The 15498-nt window shown below is 43.8% G+C and overlaps 1 protein-coding gene across 3 annotated transcripts in view; it reads left to right on the top strand.

The window, feature by feature from the left end:
* The window catches only part of NR6A1 (nuclear receptor subfamily 6 group A member 1), a 73183-nt gene that overhangs the window by 15380 nt on the left and 42305 nt on the right, over positions 1 to 15498 (top strand). The gene's annotated exons all lie outside the window — the stretch shown is intronic.

Here is a 15498-nt window from a genome sequence, read left to right as displayed (position 1 = left end):
AGAGTCAGGACACTTTCCTTTCTGCTGCTGGCATCGTGCTCATGGACTTGCACTTTTACTGGAGAGCTTTGAAGTTTTGGCAAACTGTGGTTCCTCTACAATAAGTATGGTTCCCCTTATAATGAGCACAGTCATGTGTAACAAATGTATAAATAGGTTCAGAGTTGCACATGTGTGTAGTTATTGGTGTTCATTAATGAAGCACACTTGGGTAGGCATCTAGCTAGGTTTTCATGCTGTTCATCACTTGTATAAGGAAACAGATAACTTCACATGCGTATGTAGACTAATTTAAGTTGCTGTTTAGACATGTCTAGTTTATGAAGATATATTGGCTATTATTCTGTTGAACCTTCATAGCCTGACATAGCTCAGGTCTGCTGCATTCAGGCCTCTCATGCATTAAATGGTACAAAACCCCCTAAATTTTCCAGAGTATTTTCACATCATAATGTATCTGCCAAATACTAAAAGCAAGGCAATCTAATATGAACTGAATTACCCTCTTTTTCCCTTAATTGTATATTATTGCTAGCCTGAATTTGTCTAGCTTCAGCTTTCTTGTCTCCTTATCTTTCGCTAAACTGAAAAATGCTTGTCAAACCTCTGTTCCCTATGAAGATATTTATATAAACTTTTGATAAACTAAATAAACTGAGCTCCTTGAGTTCTTTTGATGTCTTCCTGTCTTTTGATCAACCCCTCAGTGCTGGTGGGCAGGTGGAGCCGCAGCAGCCGGGGTGCGGGCACCGTGACCCCACGGGCTGGGTGACAGCTGGGCAGCCACGTCCTTAGCGTGGGCGGCCAGAGCCCTGCAGCTCCTGCTGGGGGGCTCTCAGCCCCCAGTTCTGCAGTGGTTGCCCTGTCTGTGCTGGTGCTCAGCGCCATCCTGCCGGGCTGGTGCCGGGGGCAGGCGGCTCTGCTCTGCTGATCTCTGGTACGGAGCGAACAGCTTGTGCCAGAAACATCTAAGGCTTCCCAAGCATGGAGTTTCAAAAATTCTGAACATGTCTGCTAACCTGTTTTCCCCTAGTATGTGTGTTTTTTTTTTTCCTTGCCATCTCATTACCAAACATGATTAAAGCAAAAAAAACTTGAGGATTTTCACAACAGAGTAGAAAACTGAATTCTTAAGCTTATTTGTGCATCCAGAGTATTTGAGCTCTGGAGTGCCTGTTTAAGCCTCTGCTTGTTGTGCATTAGCAAATGGTGATGGCCCCTCTGTGTTTCCCATGGGTATGCTCCCAGGCTCTTCACTTTCGTACTACTGCTGTAAATTCCCTATATCAAACTGCTGTGCTTACTGAGGGGTTTGGTAGAAATGATCGCTATGAATGACTGTCAGACTGCGGGAGAGGGGAGATTTTTTTTTTTTTCTAAAGCCCCAGTTTTGCGAAGAGTTCAGTCTGTTTAGCTTGTAACTGGTGACCTCTGTGAAGCTGCTCCTGTATAGAACTGAACAAGTTTAAGCCTTTTAGAAGAACAAGCAAACAGGGATTTATTTTGAACATTCACCTAACTGGAGTTTAAAAGTCATTAGTAAGTTCTGACTTGAACTGTGCAGCAAGCTTATGGAGACTGTTATTGTGGGGTGTGAGCACAGCATGTCTGAACAAGCTGCTTTAAAATAATCCTATAAGCAAATGGAGGAGGAAACAAGATTTTCTGCTTTGCCCCCTCCCATTCCTGTCCCTGTCAATCCAAAGCCATGCAGGAGGAAGTTTCATTTCCTATAAGCAGGTGAAGCTCAAAGTGCCTGGAATGTTTCATATGGTCTGTATGCCTCAAAGCTGTGTCTGCCTTGTTACAATGGCTGCTTTTCTACAAGAAATACTTATTTTATCCAGAATTTACTGCTGTGAGATGTTGATTGTTGCAGTGGCTGCCAGGTGGCAAAGAGCACCTGTGCTCCAAAGGAGCTGGATGATGTGTCCTGAACTTCCTTGAGATGATGGCAGAGCCATAGATGTGCTTTACACAGTTACGTAGACGTAGCTTGAATACAATGCTGCTTCAGCAAACAGCGGGAGTCGCTTGTCTTGCTGGAGACGCCCGAGCTGTGTGACTGCAGTCTCTGAGCTGGCTGGTCCGCAGTTTGCATTCATTGATCAGTGAGTTGATAGAAAAGAAAACCCACCGACAGCAATGAATGTTGATTGCAGCCATTAGATGCTAAAGACGCAGTGCCGCTCCTTCAGAGCGTTCTGGACAAAGGTGCAGAATGTGCTTGGAGGGAACAGCCGTAAGTTCCAGGAGCCCGTGCTCTCCTGGGCCTGGACAGGCCTCTGCTCTGGAAGTGCTGCCCAGCTGTGACTCTATACAGAAGTAAATTATATATGTTAAAGAGCTCTTCTAGAGTGGCCCAAGACAGTGTTCCCTGCACAGGCTTTGAGTCTTGTCGTCTTTTCTGGGTTCTGCAGTCCCTGGGGGGAGCACCCCTGCACCCCTGTGCGGGCAGGAGCTACGGAGCCCGCTGGGAGGTGCCCTGGGGTACCGCGGGCTGCTGGGCAGGGGCTGTCTGCCCCCGAGGGGCAGCGCGTTCCCCGGCTGGCTGTGCAGCAGCACGTGAGCCGCGGGAGCAGCTGGAGCTGGCGGCAGGGTGCGGGTCCGGCCGGCATTCCTGGCGAGCAGCTGCTGAAATCGAGCGCAGGTTCTGTGAGCAAATGAACTGACATTCCAAAGCTTTTTCCAGTGAAGCTCAAGTTGCCAGCCCAAATGGAAAGGAGGTTTCCCTCCTGATCTGGCCTGGATTCTGCTATTTTGAATGTATACCGTGCTCAGATTTGTTTCCAAGTGTACCATATGGTGTGGATACATTACTGCTTTTGTGCTGTCCATACGAAACCTTCCATTACTCTGACACTTTGTTTTGCAGAAATTCTGCTGTACTATAAAGTTGCTGTGTTTTGGTTTTTTTAAAGAGAAAACAAACATTTCTTTTATAGCAATTCATTTTTGGTGAAAGTAGAAGAACTGGAAAAACTCAACCTTTGTAGCTCTTAATATAATCAGTAAATCATGACCTGTTAATGGTAACCATATGTGAAAAACTGTGAAGGTTCAAGCTTTCCATTTAAGAGAGGGTTTGTGATAAACCTCAAGGTACAGTCAACGGTCGATGGTTTTTTGTAGTTCTCAAACTCACCGACAGCGTTGAATGTTCACTGAAGCTATCCAAAGATGCCGTATACCATGCACCGTACAGATTTTCCGTGCATATGTTTTCTATAGACTAGCAGTGGAAATGCTGCTGAGGACTGCACATTCTTTATTGTAAAGTCTTAAACTGCAAGTATTTTAATTACAAAATGGAACCATGAGGACTAACGAGTTGCAGAAGTGTAACGCTACAGTTATGGATGCTAAGTTGACTTTGTTTCTTAAACCAGCTTTGAATGTATCTGAATTGCAGTTGTGAAACAGCCTTTACTCCTGTGGAGATGCATATGCTAAATAGGTATGCTAAGGTGTTTGTAATATTTCAAATTTCTTTATAAAGTTCACTTTAAAAAAAGTGGGGGGAACACCCATAACTGTAAACCAACAAAAGTGAGAATGGGGAGATCTGCTTCTTACTGGAATGCATGAGAACTTTCTCTGGTCCTCAGATAATTTTTAATATGATCTAGAATGTTACTGGAGCAGCTTAACTGCAAGTTTTGAACTGAATATGTAAATGTCTGCCTAAGAGTGCACTGGTTAAAATAACTGAATTGCATTATCTTTACCCTGAAAAGTAGAAAAAGGGACTCTCTTTATTGCATCTAATTATCTTCACTCTTTCCACCTGGCATTGTTTGAGAGAATAATTATTTGCAGCTTGTTTGTTAAAAGTGAAATCTGCTGCTGTATCTGAAAAAAACTTTGCTGTGGGTGGAGGCTACTGAGGTAGTGGGGGTAATGTATCACTTCAAAATTCTGGAGACTTGCTTTTTTAATTCAGAGACTTTCTCTAGCTGTAGCAACTGTTAAGTGTCTCTCTGAATATCCTGAGCTGATACATGTAACTTAACAATAAATGTACTGTCTAATAAAATACTATATTGGGTGAGCTGTTTGAGAGGTGAGCCTGCTCCCAGAATACCATTTGTAGTCTGCACCTTAATGGACTGATTTTAGTGGCACCATTTAAATATCAACTGATATTGAAAATCTAAAGAATTCTCTGAAAATTAGTCTCACCTTTTTCTTGACCTCTTTTTGGAGAGGGAGCTGGTGGAAAGAACAAAGAACTTGAATTAATAACAAGCAATGCTCAGCCTGGAGTGTTAAGCCTCCTGAGTGTCCCAGTGTGAGAGTGACTACATGTGGTAGGTATAACATAAATCAAGGGAATGCAGTTCAAGTCAAGCATGAAACTTTGGTTTTAACAAACCAAACCAGTGTGTTTGCATTTAAACTACATTGTGAGCGAGGCTTTGTCCTCAGTTCACTACTTCTTCCTCCTTTTGTACCTCTGCTGACCTTTGACTTGGTAACTTTTATCTTTTCATGATTTTGAGAGCTTGAATTTCTTCTGAATGTTTAAAAAACCCTGTACATGTTATTTCTATATCCTGGCTGCATGTTCCTTCCCTCTTGCAAAGTTCAAAGCTCTCCATCAGCTAGATTTTTTTGGACAGATTCTGAGATCATAAAATAATTCTCTGGAAACAATGTAAGTGGCAATAAGTCCAAGGCTCAGGATAGACAAAGATGAAGTATTTACAGCTGTTCTGTTGGACACTTTACCCCCAGAACTGCATAAAAATCCATGTTCTTTTTTACTCTCCAAGTCCTTTATCTCGGGGCGGGGGGGGGTGTCTATACAGAGATGTGTATATATCTGTATGGAGAGCGTTACCCCATCCCAGCCAGAGGCATCTGAAAACGCCAGCAGCGAGCGCTGCCAGCAGCGAGACGGGATTTCCCTTTCACATTGGCCCAGCACTTTCTCTTCCTATTGTTGCTCAAGTGATTGCCTGTCTCTCATCACAAAACAGGCCCTGCCATTTTTCAGCTTGCTTCCCTGTTTTGCTTTCTGCTGAGGTGTCTCTGAGCGGCAGCGGGAGCAGCCTGGACGCAACGACTTGTCTGAGCCAGGACAGGAGCTTCTGTGCTTTGTAAAATTTTGTTTGCATTAGCATGGCAGAACTGGTAAGATGCTGTTGAGAATGTTATTTTGTGGCCTGCTTACTTTGGTCTGATAAACCCTAAAAGTTGTCATCTGCCCTGAACGTTCAACACACCTTCCCCTCAGACCTGTTTGGGCTGGGACACACTGAAACCTGCCCACAGTTGACAGCTGCCACCTCTGTTGTTGTTCCTTAATTATCCCTGTAATGGAAAAAGCATTAAGTTGACCCAACACCTTCCCCAGATGCTAAAGGCAGTCGGACATGGGTCTCTGAAAGTTAGCTCTTACATGGAATGCCTTATAAATTGCAATCCCTGTGAGGTTCATCAGTGTAATGACATGAGTCGGGGGGTGGATTGCAGGAGTACAAGTTTACAATGAAAATATTGTAGATTCAGAGCACATGAGGTTTTCTTTCAACATAAGTAATAATGGTTCCCTCAAAATACGTCTATAGACTTTGAAATAGAGAGGTTGACCTGTGAATTGTGTGAAGTACGGGGACAGGACTTGGTAAATTTTGTGGATGTTTCTGGTACTCTGTGTATTTATAGTGCCCGAACAATTTTTTTTTTTTTACACCCCAATTCAATCATTCTACTAGTTCCTCACAACAAGGCTTTTATGTATAGCAGGGCAGGAATCCTAACAGCACTGCCCTAACGTGCTGCTGAATACGTGTACCGTGTGCATGTGGTGTAAGAGCGAGCCAGCTGCGCCCTGTGCCCCGCCGCCCTGCCGGACAGCGCGCGGGCGGCCCTGCTCACGGATGCTGGGGCTGCTCAGCACACGTGCTGGCATTGCCCTTCGAGCACCCATGGAAATGCCACGTGCAAGCATGTTCATTTTGTCCTGTAACAAGCTTTAATTGTACTATAAAAATCTGGTTTCTTTGTAGGTGTAAATGCCTTCAGCAGCCTAAGCATGCAAATACACCTTGATGAGACAATGGGGAGGCAAGAGCATCTAATCTCTGGCAGTATTTTCAGTTATTGCTGTTGTTTCCTTGAAATTTGGGTGAGTGCTTAAGTAGTGATGCCATGGCCAAACACTTCAGCTTCAGCAGTCTTCTACAAATAGCCTTGGTGATTTATTTTTTAACTGTTGAAAGCTCCTTTGACTACTACCTGACAAGTCTTGGGACTACATGAAATCAGGGGACAGAGTTACCAGTCTGTCCCATTTGCCCATTTAGAATGTAGTGCTGTGATAGCGATTCGAGAGAAAATAAATTCATAGGTCTTCTGGGACCTGAGAGAAACGCAGTTAATACCAGTTTCCAGTGATTTATGGAGGACTTACCAAGTTATTTTGACCTCATTTTGAGTTGACAAGCTTTCTTGTGGATACAACATACCCTAGACCTTTGTAAGGTGTTTGACTTAATACTGTATGACAGCTTAAACTGGTATGATACACCTTTGCTGTGGCAAATGTTAAAAGGATTAAAAAAATGACAAACATAGGTCTCAATGCAATTGTGAGCAGGAACTCGGTCAAGTTGGTGCAGCCTTGGAGTAACTGTTGGCCAGGTCCTACAACTTTGCTGTTACTTACACTACGGCACAAACAATGAAGTATTGAGTAGGGACAGAGGCTGTTGCATCTGCATTTAGTTCTCCTGTATCTGCTGAAATGACACTTTGTCTGGTTCTGGTTCTGCCCTGAAGGGATCACAGAGTTGAACAGGCTGTGGCCAAGATAAGTAGAGAGCGGTCAAATAATCAGACTGTCACCAGGAAAATGAAGTCCTCTGAAGTGAACCAGTGGGGGTCAGGGAGTTCTGTCCTGCCTGGTAATGTCTTCGCCTGCACAAAGGACCAGTTGGAGCCCAGCAGCGCTGCCCTGGGCTGGGGCTGGTTCTGCGGGGGAAAGCGGAACGTTGGAGTCGGGTGTTAGCAGGGAAAATGGTTTGACTTGCTCCTCAGAAACTTGATGTCTGAACTTCTGTTTCAAGAGCATATGGAAGAGTTGAAAGCTTTTTTGAACTACAGGGAGGTGATCTTGCAACAGTAATTAGTTCATATTATACACTCCTCATTCTTGGGAAATATTGGACTAAGTCTCGACAAGTGATTTTTTTTTTAGCAGAAAAATATTATTTTGGTTTTATTTTTGCTGAACATGATAATAGTTTAAAATAAGGCACGTATGAATGAGCTAGCCTGGATGTTCTTGCAATCTCACACCCCGGGTTGAGTAATCAGATACCCTCTGATTTTTTTTTAGGCACTCTACCAAACTCTTTCCAAGCCACTGAAACAGTTATATTTTTAAAACAAAACGTATTTTACCTTTCTAGAACAAACATACAAGCTCTCAGAATCAAACCCTCCGAGTCCCGTTCCCAGCTAAAGGACGTGTTTGTGCAGCGTGCCCGTAGCGAGGAGGGCGCCGGGGCCGCTGCCCTGGCCCAGCTTCCGCTCCAGCCGTGCCGGCTGCTCCCGCTCGCTCTCCTGTCTCACAGGCTGCGTCTCATCCCTTCACCTTACACAACACGTCGCAGGACCTGCCTGCCTCTTCACCAGATTTCCCAAAGGAATAAGTACAATTTCAAGCAGGCAAACCAGGGGGATCAGGAGCTTCCTTGGGACCAGAGCAGCTTCCAGCCCCCGAGGGTGGGAGGGGTGTCTGAGCAGCCCCGTTTATGAGCTGTTGGTACCTGCAGCATACATGGAACAAAAGTGACCTCAGCCCATGATACCTTAGTAACCGTGGATCTTTATCTCACTGCACATAACTTCAGAAATTGTCTTTGGAAGAAAACCTACTGTGACGTTTGGGACCACTACTGAACTGCAGCTGTTGGCTGCAATCAATAAAGCAGTTCTGACTCTAAAATAAAATCAAAACAGTGGCTAATGGATGCCTGGAAAGGGATTTAAGCAGGAGAAACTTGCATATTTCCCACTAATCATCTCCTGTCTTGCAGACATTTTTCAGTACACACACAGACTTCTGGAGACAGGCTTCTGTGCATTCACTAACCATCAATGCCATTTGCTTTTCATTAATTTGCACAGCTTCCCTGTGAAGTTTTATCCCCCATTTTTTAAGATAACATTTGTTGCCATGAAGATTATTGTCTATATGAGATTAATCATTTTTAATAGAGGAATCTCAGGTGTCTTCCTCGTGAATTCCTGCAGTTGTACTATGCCCTGACACATCTAATGCTGGGTAAGCAGCTTCTGTAGATATAAATAACATTGTCTCTTTTGGTATATCAAACATGCTGATTATTGTTCATCACTGCAATACTGCGTTGCTCTACAGTGAGGACACTTTGTTTTATTATGGTGGTGAATTTAGGATAAGTACTTCCTCAGAAGATCCTCCTATGCTGACTGCTCTTTTTGGCTGGCAACTGTTTCTGTGAAGATCAAACCAATTTCCCATTAGTTGCGAATTTAGGCATAGTTCCTGTGCCTTGGTTTGGGGAAGGAGAGAGATGATTCTAACTACAGATGATTGTTACTGAGAGTGTTTTCTGCCTTTAAGCGTTTTAGAAATTGCTGGCACAGTCATCGGTATGACAGTGTTTGCTTGGGAAGCGGTGTGGATGGAGAGGGATCAAATGCAGGATTGGCTTTTCGTAATCATCCTGCCTCCTGATTCATTGATAACTGTCCCTTTGAAGATAATTAGTTTCTGGTTTTCAGCTTTATAATCCAACAATTCTCATCTGATAGACTTCGAGATTCTGTGCTGCCATCTTGTAAGACTCAATTTCATGATATGATTAAGATTTTACTTCCAATGACTATAAATAACCGGAGGAAAGCAAATGACATGACAGTGACATTGTAATGAGCAGGACAAAGATGGGTGAAGGTCCATCCTACCACCCTCCTCATCCTCGTCCTCCCAGCCCGTGTGAGATTCATCGCTCGCCAATCTCTGGCTGAGCTGGAAACGCGGGAGCAGCGGCACCTTTGTCACTGTTCTTCAGGTGTTAACATTTAAAATAGAAGTATCTTCAGAGACTCTTGCAGAACAACTAAATATGATCGAGGGGAATAAAAAAGGCTCTCTCTTATATCTGGTTACCAGGCAAATATTCTGTTGGAAGAAAGACTTCCCTCCCTCTGTCATGTACTTAATTTCTTTGCTTTTTTGTGCTTTTAAATATTGGATGGATGTGGGTATGACCCCCAGGTGAGCAGGACTTGGCCATTCTTTCCTGAATTATACATTTAGGCTATTTAAATGCAGCTATCATGTGAAACAAAAAGGAGAAAATGTACTTATGTTCATTTAGAAGAATGATCTTTGGATAACGTCAGCCAAATATTGCTGGGTTTTTATCTTGCCTGTAAAATAAATTGGTCCCAGTGTGCTGTGGGATGCACATAAAAGTTTGAATATGAAAGTAGCATAAAATTCAGATGACTTGGTAGAACTGGCTTTAAAATTTTGAAAAATTTGGAACAGATTTACTAAGTACAATTTATGAGGGAGTAACATACTGGAGATTTTAATTGTTGAATCTCAGTAGATCGGCTTTTTTGGTGTCCTTTTCTCCTGCGGTTGTTCGGCATTAGCTCCCGTCTCCCGGGGTGAGATGAGCACCCAGCTCTTCAGATGCACTTGGTACCTCAGCTGTGATGAGCCACACAGACTGATCTTGAGAATTCTAAAATCTGGTTGGTGTACTAGTCTTGGAATTGCAGATTTCACAGTCGCTTCATTATTTTGGTAGTTTTCCTTTTACACTGAACTCACTGGTGTTTAGAAAATATTTTCCAATATTTTAAGATTCACCTTCTCCCTGTCCCTCTCCAAAACAATTACACCAAAGTAGTGTGTTTGCATGATCTATGTCTCAGTAATTGCTTTCTAACCGGAACAGCTAAGAGCTGTGAGAGGAGGGGAAATTTGGCAGAAAATGTTCCAAATGGAAATCTGCTTTTATGTGGTTTCAGAAAGATGACCCAGAAAGCGTAGGTGGATATACTGCAACAGTGGCAACATTCAGATGGCAAAATCTTTATACTCTGTAGGTAAACACGGGGGGTCAGGAGGGAACAGGGTTCTGTTCTCAGACCGCGTAACCCAAAGCAGCCGTCCTGCGAGGGCACCACAAAGCTCACACGAAATGGCCTCGCTTTACTCAAATATTTCAGTGTGGTGGCCATTTCCAAAGTAGGCTGCAGAAATATTGCATCTATCCACTGGTTACTGAGGGGGAAAAAGTTGAATTAAATAGGGCAAACAAAGCTGAAACTAAGCTATTATGTATTTCAGATTGCTTAGTATTTGGCATGTGGACCAAATGCTTTAGATTATAAGGCATAAGCCTTTCAGAACCTTAAGTTATTTTAAAATTAAATGGATGACAGGCACAGGTCTGCTGCATGGATTTGATTTTGTGTCTTAGCAGAAGTAGTAACCAATGTCTGTTAGTATCTAATAAAGCTATTTTCTGCTATTATAGAGAGGTTTACTATGAGAAATAGAACTGAGACAGTACCACATTTTCAATAAAACAAATTGAACAGATTCTCAGAAATCTAGGTCACAGTAACAGATGACCTATACATGGTCCTAGTTTTTGATGCAACTGTCTAATCTGCTCTGAGAGTACTAGCCAGACATCATTCCTAATTGACCTTGATATTCAGTGAACAGAAAGAAAGCTAAAGCCACATGATATTTAAATCTTTAGCAGAAAAAAAATATATGGCGAACTTGAACGCATTCTGTTTTATAACCAGAATCCGTATTTGTCATGTGAACCTTGTCTGCAAACATGTTGATTGTCTTAAAAAATCTGAATTTGAGACTCCATCTGAAGAAACAGATTTGAGTACGAATAGCCTTTCATAACACTACAGAGGAGAGTGTTCCTGTCCTTGTGTAACCATGTCCTGACAGGCAGTGGCCCCCCGGCCCTTCCCGAGGAGGTGCCGCGTTCCCGGCCCAGGCAGCGCAGCCCCAGGTTCGGGTGCTGTCGTTATGTGCACAGGAGCTGCCGATGCTCCAGGGCACCGTGTGCGTGCAGCTGTACGTGTAAGTACATATGGGAGGCTGGAAATTACAGTACGTATGGTGAAACCCTGACCGCCTCTGTTTATAGACCAGAGCGGTCCTTTTTGGTCATGACATCGGGCTTTAGATGTGTTTAGAGAAGGCACTACAGACTTCCTACACGAGGAAAGATGGACGTGTGCTGTTGTGAAGTAAGTGTACGGTCTGCCAGGAAGCACTAAAGAACTAAGTAGTAAAGTCTTGAATGCTCATATGACAAACTACTTTTCCAGATAACCAGAAACTGATGTAGGTTACCAAATTAAGACTCAGCAAATGTACCACAGGAATGTTTTGGATTGATAACGCACGGCAGGCTGGACCTGGCTAGCTGGTTCCACGTGCCCGTATCTGGCACCACGTGCCTGGCCCCAGAGCCACCATCAGACCCCCCAGCCACCATCAGACCCCCCAGCGCCGGGAGCTGTGCCGGGAGCAGCCCCGGGTGCCACGGCAGCGCCCGCGTGCCGTTCCCGCACAGCCGCCCCCAGCGCTCCCCTGCCCTTAATCACGTCTTGGCGTCTCATGCAGACAGTCTGGCCTGCTTGTGTCACACAGGGCTGACCGTGGGCTGAGCAACGGGGGTTGCACAACCCCGTTCTGTGCAATCATGACGTGCCCTGCTGCCCAGCAGAATTCCTGCGCTCAAGCTTTCTGCAATGTTCATTCACACGCGTGTGTATTTAGGTGGCACAGTTAATCGGGAATGCAGAAGGGGTTTGGCATTGAGATGCAGCACCTCGGTGCACTCAGAATTTGTGGTTCTGTGCTACAGTCATTCAATTCACGGTCCTCATGTTGGTTCCAACATTTTCAGGCGGTACAGGGAAAGTAAGAATGAAGTCTATTTAAAAGGTGATGTCATCTGGATATGTCAGTGTTGCTGCTTATGAAAAAAACCAACATGCTTCCATGTTATCCTTAACATAAAAATACCTGGTTTTTTGTCTTTTGAGTTATTAATGTTTGAAACTTTTGCATGATACTAATCAATACTGTGGTTTTGAAATGACTACAGCATCTGCTGGCTATTATTGAGATAAAATGAAATTCTTAGGATTCCACATTTTTTGTTAAATTGCCAAGTGTATTGCTAGCTTTCAGCATACCTGATGCATTTTTATTGGCAACTAACCCTGTAAAGCAATACTATATGTTAATGAATAGTCAGATTATATATGTGTTGGTCTTTTGCATCAGCTGCAACTTCCAAGTCTGGTGGTGGTGAACAGGTTTCTTCTTTTTTGTGAGTCTTTACAAACTTTATATTGGAATAGTCATAACTGGAGCTGGGAAAACAGAGTTTTAAATTCTGTTATTTCTGTGAGCAGTTATTAAAAAAAAAAAAACCAACCACACCAGTGCAGCCACCAGCATCCTTTTCTTGTGTGCATGATGGAATTATTGCCATGGCCAGGTGCAGAATGCAGATGTTGATGGGGCGAGTTATGCCTGACATTGCTTTTATGGCTGTTTTGGTGAGGCAGAAGCTCTTTTTGCCAACCTCTAATGGTCTGTTTTCCCTTCAAAGTGACACGCTTAACAGGTATTCAAACTCTAAGACTTCATTGCAAGGGCAGAATTTAACTTTCCAGTATATGTTTTTTTTAATAGGCAGCACTTTCAAGGGGTAGATTTTAAAATCAGCCTCCAGATGAATACCAAGTATTAACAGTCCTAGAGGTAATGGAAAAGGTTGCTGTATTTTAATGCTATGGTATTTAATCTAAAAGTGCTTTGTAAGTAGAGCCATCAATATCCTTAACCTTTATTAAAAATCTGTAATAATTTTGTTCAAAGGCTTCCATTAGGTCAGCCCTTCTGGGTTTTTAAGTACCAGCAAGAAACAACAACAACAACAAAACCCACCACCAAATACAACAAACCACAAAACCACACAAACAAAAAAATCAAAATAACCTGATTGTAATCTAGCCTGATTCTTATCACCCAAGTTTTAGTGAGAAGTAATACACCCAAGCCATTGTACTACATCAGGAAGAGAACTCAAGGAAATTATATAATTATTCAGACAAGACTGACTCCTGTGAAAAGTATTTACATTCACATTTGTATTTATAATGTTCAGAAATAGCAGCTGAAAATGGTATGAACCAGCCCCTCATATACACAGCTGCTGTTAATCCTACAAGCAGTACCTGAGAGACAGTGTCACTTTTTCAGAAATGCTGGTGTTTGAGTCATGCAGGGTTTCTTGTTCCCTGTGGTGCTCCAAGGAGCAAGGGCAGCAAGTCCATCATCAGCATGAGCCTTCCTGGGCATCTCAAAGCACCCCGAAAATGGCCTTTCCAAACCTCAAACTTCCTCCCCTTGTTCTGAGGTCACAAGGATTGCATTGAGAAAATACACTTAGGAGCAACTAACAGCCCAGCCTTTGTTTTCTGTATTTGAGGATACTTTGTATCTGCAGTTGATAATAAAAACAGCCACTTCCCATCTGCACTGTATGACAACTCGGTTTCACCGTTTTCCCTGGCATTCCCACTGTGCTGCAGGGATGTTCGCACCAAGCCATGCGGCTGCTCTAAGAGCCTGTGCACCCCAGCAGGACCAGGGCTTTCACCAGGTGCGTAAGACCTCAGGAAAAATACGGAAAACAAGGAGGAACAGCCCGAACCTTCCTGTAATGTGGGTGCTGAGTGACCCACCTTCCACCCTCAGCTGAGGCTCTGCACACAGCGAGGGGCAGGGTTTTCATCTAATAAACCCGCCTGTGGGTTTTCTAATCTTGATAATTTCTGCTCATTGGCTCCAATCAGCAGATTAAAGCCCAGTCTCTGAGGAGTTCTCATTTTAACTCGAGTCTGGGGGGAAAGTAGGGGAAATAGGAGGTACCAGACACTCAATGTTTTGGTTTTGTTTTTCGTGTTTATTTTGGTATTTGCCATGTTGACACAACTGAATAATGTTCTCCTACACAACTCATACAGGAGATGCACAGAGTAAATTTACTGAACCTTTTACGATGAAATCAGCTGCCCAGGCTCATCCCTTTAGAGCCACTGTTAAAATGAGGTCCCTTATAACAACAGCACATCTCAGCCTAGACAGCAGCTGCCTTAGTAATGAATTTCTGCTTTTTATAAACACTTTGAGGTTTTCTGGCCTCAAAATTCTTTTAATTTCCACCACCCATGAATTAAAATCTCCAGCCAGATCATGATTCTGCCTTCCAGACACAGGGTAGCAACCACAGCTGAGAAGTAGCCATATGGACTTCATGATTTTATGTACTGTGACAATAAAGCTTTTATGACATTCTAGGTGGTTAAAAATGGCAGTAAGGAGCTCTTAAACATGGCACAGTCATGTTGCTTTTCTGAACCGACAGACCTGCCAACAGTGCATCAAAAGCCGTAATTTCCTGTGCACTGAAGCCCCCCTATCTCTGCTGCCTCCAGCTTTGTGTCCCAGGGCTTGTGCCTGTGTGCTAACAAATCTCTATTGTCCAGCAGGGCGAATAGTGGCTGGGACCAAAGAATTGCTGTCTGGTTTCTATTCAAATCCAGGTAGTCAGATATATGAATGGAGTTTCTTGAACAGCTATGTGAATAACCTCTGCTCTGCGTGGAGGCTGCAAACGCTTAACTGGCTGGCGGGGCTGCAGAAAGCACGGGAGTTTGAAATACACTTTGAATGCTCCTCGTGGCTTTTAATACTTATTAACTTTACAAATATGTTGTCACGCACTCCTGGACAAAACAGGAGGGTAAACCATCCCCTTCTCAACTTTATAAACTTGTTGAGTAATTCTACTTACAGCTTTAAAAATGAGCTGGTTTTGCTGAAAAACTGATACGAAAAGTTTATGAAAATTATTTTCTTAGAACATACCAGATTTGTAAGCGCATGTTGACCAAGTCTTTTATTGTACACAGAGCCCGTTGCAAGCGTCACACTTAATAACTGCAGATTGGTTTGGTGAGCAAATACATTGAATTTCTTTTGGAGTAAGTTATAAGAAAAATTTCTGGTAGTTTGAGCAGGAACTGGAAGAATACTGTAAATTTAGGTTCATTTTCCTGGTGGTTTTTTCTGGGTTTCGGTAATTAATGTGAAGTAAGGCTGCTAGACTGCTTGGGGGAACCAGACCTGTCTGCACCGCCGGACACCAAAGCCCAGAGCGCCGGGCTGGCGTGGCCCTCACCCGACAGCCACAACTGTCGCTAAGCGCCCCCCGGTCGCGATATCATCCGCAGGTGCCACCGGAGCAGCACCGAGCCACACAAAAGCGGGGAGCGGGGGCACCTCCCTCCTCCGCGTCCCCGCCCCGCGGCAGCGGCCACCGGCACCGCCGAGCCCCGCGGGGCCGGGGCTGCCCCCCCTTTGTG

The sequence above is a fragment of the Caloenas nicobarica genome, chromosome 19 (assembly GCF_036013445.1).
Source record: "Caloenas nicobarica isolate bCalNic1 chromosome 19, bCalNic1.hap1, whole genome shotgun sequence".
NCBI lineage: Eukaryota > Metazoa > Chordata > Aves > Columbiformes > Columbidae > Caloenas > Caloenas nicobarica.
This window is presented reverse-complemented; position numbering and strand designations above follow the sequence as displayed.